Below are 7,212 nucleotides of genomic sequence, written 5' to 3' on the forward strand. Positions count from 1 at the left end.
CTGTTTCCAAAGACAGCATCAAAACAACGATGGCAGAGCAGACACGTTTGTTATATGTCGTGGTCTGACCATGAAAACTGTTACAGAAATAAGGCGTACGACACAAGAATGATCGTGTGTGTGTGTACTTTATATATATATATATATATATATATATATATATACACACATATATATATATATATATTTGTGCATATATATATGTATAGACGTGTGTGTGTTTATGTGGTTGGAGTGGGGATTGTTATACACTACAGAAAAGATACTTGTGTAAACAGATCGGATTGTAGGTTGTGTGTTTGTGCATGCATATAAATACATATATATTTGTGCATATATATGTGTGTATATACATACATACATATATATATATATATATATATATATACACACATATAGATGCATATCAGACAGACAGACAGATAGATGGATAGACATGTGTGTGTGTATATATATATATATAATTATATATATATATATATATATATATATAAACGCACACACACAAGCGAACGCAGAGATCAATGAGCCCAATTAGAGATGTAAGTTATGAAAATTTCGATTCCCATTTTAAAAAAAAAGGAAAAATACAAGATGAATAAAAACCACAACAATAACAACAAAAACTAAACCAAAATAACATAATAATAATAGTAATAATAATAATAATAATAATAATAATAAAAACTCACCTCGATCAAGGCGTCCAAAAGCGAGAAAGAAACAACGAAGCCGTATCGATATATGATTATATATAAATAAAGGATCAGCCGAATGTTTCCACTCTGTTTTTATTTCGAAGACACGTTTAGATGACTTTTTTTACTCTTATTTCCATTTCATTGTTGCAATTGTTGGTGGTTAGAGAAACATTGCCGTGTAGCCTCATAACAAATTGCACACGATTGGATACTCGTGTACAATTCAGCCAATCGGATGGCCTCTTATATTAAACATTCTACCCCTCCCTCAAATCTTGTTTGTTTTTTTCATTTATTTTTTTAAATGTTGAGAGGACGATTCTTCCTGGTCTTTCTTCTTTGCGTTTTTTGCTGTAGATTTTTGTCCCTTTCTTTTTTGTTATCACTGTTGTTGTTTTTTCAACTCTTTGTAATGTTGCTAGTACTTTTTGACTGTGTTTACTTATTTTTTTTATTTATTTGTTGATTTTTTTTTTGATAACTACTTCGTTTACAAATATTTCAGTTTATTGTTTTTTTCACAGCCCATCCCACTTCTAAATTCTAACTAACCACTACTACCACTAATATCATCAGTTGTCACAAATGTCTGGTCTCACCCTCTCTTGGTAATCTTTCTTGACGATCTCTCATTCATAACTGTGAACCAAGGGCTATACCTCTTCAAAGCTAGAAAGTACTCCAGCACCAAGCAGCGACTCATTCTGTACAAATCTCAAGCGTGACCCACAATGAACTACTGCTTGTATGTATGAGCCGTCCATCCATCCTACCGTGCTGCTTGCATAGATTCCTGTGAGCCTCTGTCATCACCTAATTGTATTATATTTGAATTGGAAGCTTGAGTCAACGAATAGATCTTTCGCTAGCTGATTGCACAATCATGGACGCTGCCCCTGTAGATGTGTTGCAGTTACTCTCTTGGTAGAAGCTGTGGTGTGTGCGTACGAGTAGATGTAATCGCCTTACCTCGACTGCGAGTCTGTCTTGCGGTATCCAATCCTTGAAGCTTGCCCCGACCCAAAGTACACCGGGAACAGCAGCTGCCTCTCCCAAACCCAGACCGTCGCTTAACACGTCTTGTCCTGACCACAACCCCGTTCGAAAAGGGCACGAATCCCGATCGAGGCTCCCTCTGCCCTTTTTCCCCTTCCGGTCAGCCTCCCCAGACACTGACGTCATACCACAGAAGCTTAGTGATCTAAGATTCCTCCACTCAGCATCAATGTAAGAAGTATTGTTGACTAAGATGAGCTCTGCTTCTACTTTATCACAATATGTCATACTGCAGTCACATGACTTCGCCACACCCCTGGTAGGGTGGCTGAACAGGTGCTATGCTTTGCCGAAGGGCAACCAATCACTATGCAGGGTATGGTTATCACTCCATGAGGTATCTTCTAAATACCTGCTGGTGCTATGGGTACACACAAACGTCCTTTGTGGCATTCAAAAGAAAGCCATCCATCTAGCTGATGGATAGCTTCTTTTCAATACCATCAAAATGGTTGCATTGCCCAGCTGGTAGAGGACTATGAGGACCTGGCCCAAGATTGCAGTTCTGTCAAAGAAATGTGATGCAAGAAAAGTATGCATGACAAAGAGCAACCAAATCTTACCATCTTGGAATATCCGCAGATGTACAGTGAATTTACATCTCAGATCTCCTTTGACCAGAGTTGAGCATCTGCTTTTTTTTTTGTGGAAAGGACATCTGTTGGTCAGCCAGTCCATCTGTTGCACACTCTATACCAGTGGTTTTCAACCATTTTATGCCCATCGGCCCCTTTGGTTCCTATTTTATTCTACTGGACCTCCATAGCCATTTGAGATATATAAAAATCTTAGTCGTTAGCATGCCAGGCAAAATGCTTTCTTTTCTCCTCTCTTATCTTTTACTTGTTTCATTCATTAGACTGCAGCCATGCTGGGGCATCACCTTGAAGAATTCTTAGTTGAATGTTAGGTGTTAGGAAGCCAGGAGGCTACACCAGGTTCCAATCTGATCTGGCAATGTTTCTACAGCTGAATGCCCTTCCTAACACCAACCATTCCAAGAGTGTAGTGGGTGCTTTTTACATGCCACTGGCACAGGAGCCAGTCAGGTGTGCCTGGCATTGATCACATTCGGATAGTGCTTTTCATATGCCACCGGCACAGGGGCTAGTCAGGGGGTACTGGCATCATCCACGTTCGGATGGTGCTTTTTACGTGCCATTGGCACAAGATCCAGTCAGGGGTTACTGGCATCAGCCACGTTCGGATGGTGCATGTTGTTGTTGATGTTGTTGAAACAAGAGATGAGAATAAACTTCAGAAATTCCAGTCTGCTGAGCCAACCAACCAAAAAGTCCAAACCAAGGATGGCATCTCTTTGGTCAATCAATATACTAGATATAGCAGCCAAATCTCTCTAAGAACAACAATGAAGGACATCAGTTTCGATGATGATTATTTACTTATTCAATCAGTTGAATTACTTTCTGGTTGAATTCTTGTCTTAGTGGCTGAGTACTCCAGAGACATATGTAATCCTGAAGCAGAATCAGGGCGACAAAATGTGCAACAAGGCTGGACCTTTGAATTCCAGATATAATCCATATGACAGGCTTCCATATAGTTTCCATCTGTCCAGTTTCATAAAAGGTTTGGTTTGATCTGAGGTTACGGTAAAGATGCTTGCCCAAGGGTGTCATGTAATCACTAGGTCCCAGGATCAAATCAGGGATGTAAGGATTGTGAAGTGAACATTTTAATCATTCGCCCATGCTGCATCCAAAAACTGGGCACTCCACCGGTTATGATGAAGAGGGTTCCAGTCGATCAGATCAATGGAACAGCCTGCTCGTGAAATTAACGTGCAAGTGGCTGAGCACTCCACAGACACGTGTACCCTTAATGTAGTTCTCGGGGAGATTCAGCGTGACACAGAGTGGTAAGTAACTTGCTTACCAACATCATGGTTCTGGGTTCAGTCCCACTGCATGGCACCTTGGGCAAGTGTGGTCATTGATCAATTTTGCTTCTGCAAAACTCACCAGAAAAATGCTTATTTTTTTTCAATAAAATTTTCAACAAACACCTTTCAGATTGGTGTAGGTTGATGAGTATATCGAAATCAAACGTGAAACAATTATAATAATGATAGGTGGACACATCACATATATATGTAACAAATTGGAACCTGAATTTCTGAAAGTAACCATGTGATGTGTGTCAGTGGGTATGTGTACGCGCTCAGTAACTTTTTGGGGTTTTTTAAAATATTAATTTCCGATATAATGGTAATCTACACCATCTAAAAGATATTTGTAGAAAAAATCGTAATAAAATATATCCATTTTTCTGAAAGTTATGAGGAAACAAAGTCTATGGGGAAAGGCACACTTGTGTAGGTGTGCCCCGATATTTTCTTTACGTTAGTTAACCCAAAAGACTTCTATTGAGAAAAAAAAAAAGTTAAGTTGATTTGAACAGTAACATTGACCTCTAAAAAAAAAAAAGAAAAGAGAGAGAGAAGGAAAAGAAAAGAGAGAGAGAGGGAAAAGAAAAACTGGCAGCCAAAGATTTCATCTCTTTTTCTTTTCTTGTCCGCCCCCACAATCCCATTTACACCTTCATCTCAGCTTCAACATTGCCGAACATTTCCGGACAGCTCCGATGTTCTACGAACGGTTCCGGCTTTACTCGAGTGGCCTGACGAGAACGAGGTTTTTATCCGGGTACTGTTGAACGCTTTTTTACAAGATGGCAGCTTGCTCCTGAAATTCGAGGTTGTTTTTTTTTTTCCCACAACACTTGAAAGTGTGTGTCCTTTTTTTGTTGCTTCACCTTCCCTGCCGATCAACATCACTGCTGCACCATGGTGTCCTATTACCAATAAGACGACTACGGGGGAAACGCACATCTTCTCTGTTTTCAGCCACTTCGCTTTTCTTCCCTTTGCCAGTGAAAGGTAAAAACCTGTTCAGATCTTTTCAGCCAAATTGCGACTTGCTTTCTAATGTACGATATCTCACCTAAATATACACAAATATCCCTACCTTTATCCCTCCATAAAACACATATATACATCCTTGGTTCATTAACCTTCATAATATCCATTTATCCACCAATATACACATATATTTATCCATTTCTAGGCCTTCTATTTAATTGCTGTGATGCCCCCTTCTTTTACAAATCTTTGTTTCACCATGTTTATCTAGAATCTTCTCTTAGATATATCTCCGCTCTGCTTTCTCATCTAACAGACAATACCTTGTTTTATGATAATATTCAGCATACATAAATATACTTCTGGCTATACGTATTCACAGATATATAATATATACACATATACATCTTCATATGTGATTGAGAAAAGTATATATATCTCCCATTCGCATCTCTCTCTCTTATATTTTCCCTCTTATCCTCTTTCTAGTGTATATATATATATCTATCTATATATATATATGTGTGTAAATCTATATTTATATAAAGGAATATCTACATTAAGCTTGTTCCTTTCCTTTCTCAACTCTCCTCTCTCTCTGTATATCGATCCCCCTCTCTATTTCCTTATTGTCTATCACTTCTCTCCCCCCTCATTCTCTCTGTCTTCAATGTGTAAGAGTCATGTTTCTTTCTCCTTTGTGTCTGTGTCGCTCGCTCTCATATTTAACACACACACACACACACACACACAAATATACTTATATATATATATGTATATATACAAATGTGTATAAACTAAAAACAGAATTCATGTAAAAAGAAAAAGATATATATAGCTACTTTAAATGAAAATCTTGTGAGAATGGCCTTCACATTTTCGTATTTTATGCGGTGCATTTTCGTTGCTAACTCTAGTATGTATTCGGCGTGTGTGTGTGTATTATATATATAATATATATATATATAATATAATATAATATATAATATAATATAATATATAATATAATATGTGTGTGTGTGTATGTAGATATACACTTGTAATTAATGTGTACATGTTCCTCTAACTCTGAATCAGTGTATACAGTTAGACTTCAATTTTATATTTCTGCTATATATTTTCTGATCAACATTCTTATTAACCAGTCTCTGTTTTATATATATATATATATATATATATAAAACCTCATCTCGTGCTTTTTAACATACTCCCCTTCTCGTTTTCAAAGCCTATGTATGTATGAATAATACAAAGCTTGTATATAGTATGGTTTTATTGGGGTTTTACGATAGATTACCTTTATAAAATACATTTTTTTTTCTTTTCTGCTTCCCACCTTTTCCCAAACTTTAAAAATCGTTTGACTTTTGTCTGTACCAGAAAAAAAATACGCGTCTTTACTCCATATATTTATATACATTTATATATACTAGCACGTTCGTTTTATACATACACATATATATATATTAAATACAATCGTGTGTGAATTTCGCCATTTTCGCTTCCTTACACTGTTAGCTTTCGCTGCATAAATACAATACAATAGAAGGAGAGAAGAAAAAGAAATAAGCAAAAACCTTAACAGAGCTGGACATTTGATTTACGTTTTGTGTTTTTAGTTTAATCCGTTAAAAGATATTGTTTCCGTTTTATTTTAGTTAAAGATCGTCTCTCTTACTCTGTATTAGCAATTAATGTTTTCATTTCATAAAGTTGAATGTTTGGTTTAGTTTTTTATACAGGTTCCCTTCTTCAGTTCGTAACATGATGTTGGCAAACCTGTGTGTGACTAATATACACACACAGTCACTGTGTGTGTGTGTACAATTTCTGTTTTCTGTTGGTGAATACAGTTTAATCTGAATATGTGTGTGGCCTTGTGCCAAATTTAGAAATCATTTTCAGTTGAATAATAGAAATAATATGGCAGAGGCACAGACCTCAAGAATTAGAATCTTTCAGCTGTTTGATTATGAATTTTCTTGCAAAGACGAGCCAAAACAGAAGTTTTTTTTACCCGCCGCCCTCAACGCGCGCGCTCACACCCATTCAAGGTGCATCTGTTAAGAATGCGGTTGGGTTAGGCGGAATATTTTAATAATATTGTCGATTTCACTAACAACAGACTGCATCAACTCACCGCTCAGAAGCAGACACATTGGATTTGAACTGGCAACGTAATGAGATGTAGTAGCTAAATAGTGCTTTGATTTTTTTCTCCTCCTCCTGTGTCGTTTGTTTTATTATCATTTACAAATTACTTTGTAAGAGTGCACACATCGCAAGAGCAGGGGCTGATTATTGGCACAAATTGCTTTGTAAAAGTGCACACATTGCAAGAGCAGGGGGCTGAGCTCATGGCCGTTCATCTTTGACCCCTTGTCACAGCTTTGGTCCCTTACATTGGCCACTAATATCGTATTTCTCATTTCTGCATTATTCATTGTAATTATAATAATTTTTTTTCTTTCTCACTTTGGCACGAAGCCAGCAATTCTGAGGGGGATGGGAGAGGTCGATTTGACCGCAATGCTAAACTGGTACTTATTTTATCGACTCCCGAAAAGCAGAAGT

The 7,212-nt window shown here is 37.2% G+C and overlaps 2 protein-coding genes across 2 annotated transcripts in view; one reads left to right on the forward strand and one right to left on the reverse strand.

Annotated features, from left to right (window-relative positions):
* The window catches only part of LOC106871210 (putative uncharacterized protein DDB_G0277255), a 24,073-nt gene extending 22,278 nt beyond the window's left edge, over nt 1-1,795 (reverse strand). The window contains exon 1 of the mRNA XM_014917556.2: nt 693-1,795. The gene's annotated coding sequence lies outside the window, so the exon portion shown is untranslated. The remainder of the gene's footprint in view (nt 1-692) is intronic.
* Nucleotides 1,796-4,415: 2,620 nt separating this feature from the next.
* The window catches only part of LOC106871200 (E3 ubiquitin-protein ligase HUWE1), an 89,516-nt gene continuing 86,719 nt past the window's right edge, over nt 4,416-7,212 (forward strand). The window contains exon 1 of the mRNA XM_052975961.1: nt 4,416-4,656. The gene's annotated coding sequence lies outside the window, so the exon portion shown is untranslated. The remainder of the gene's footprint in view (nt 4,657-7,212) is intronic.

Source organism: Octopus bimaculoides, chromosome 23 (assembly GCF_001194135.2).
Source record: "Octopus bimaculoides isolate UCB-OBI-ISO-001 chromosome 23, ASM119413v2, whole genome shotgun sequence".
NCBI lineage: Eukaryota > Metazoa > Mollusca > Cephalopoda > Octopoda > Octopodidae > Octopus > Octopus bimaculoides.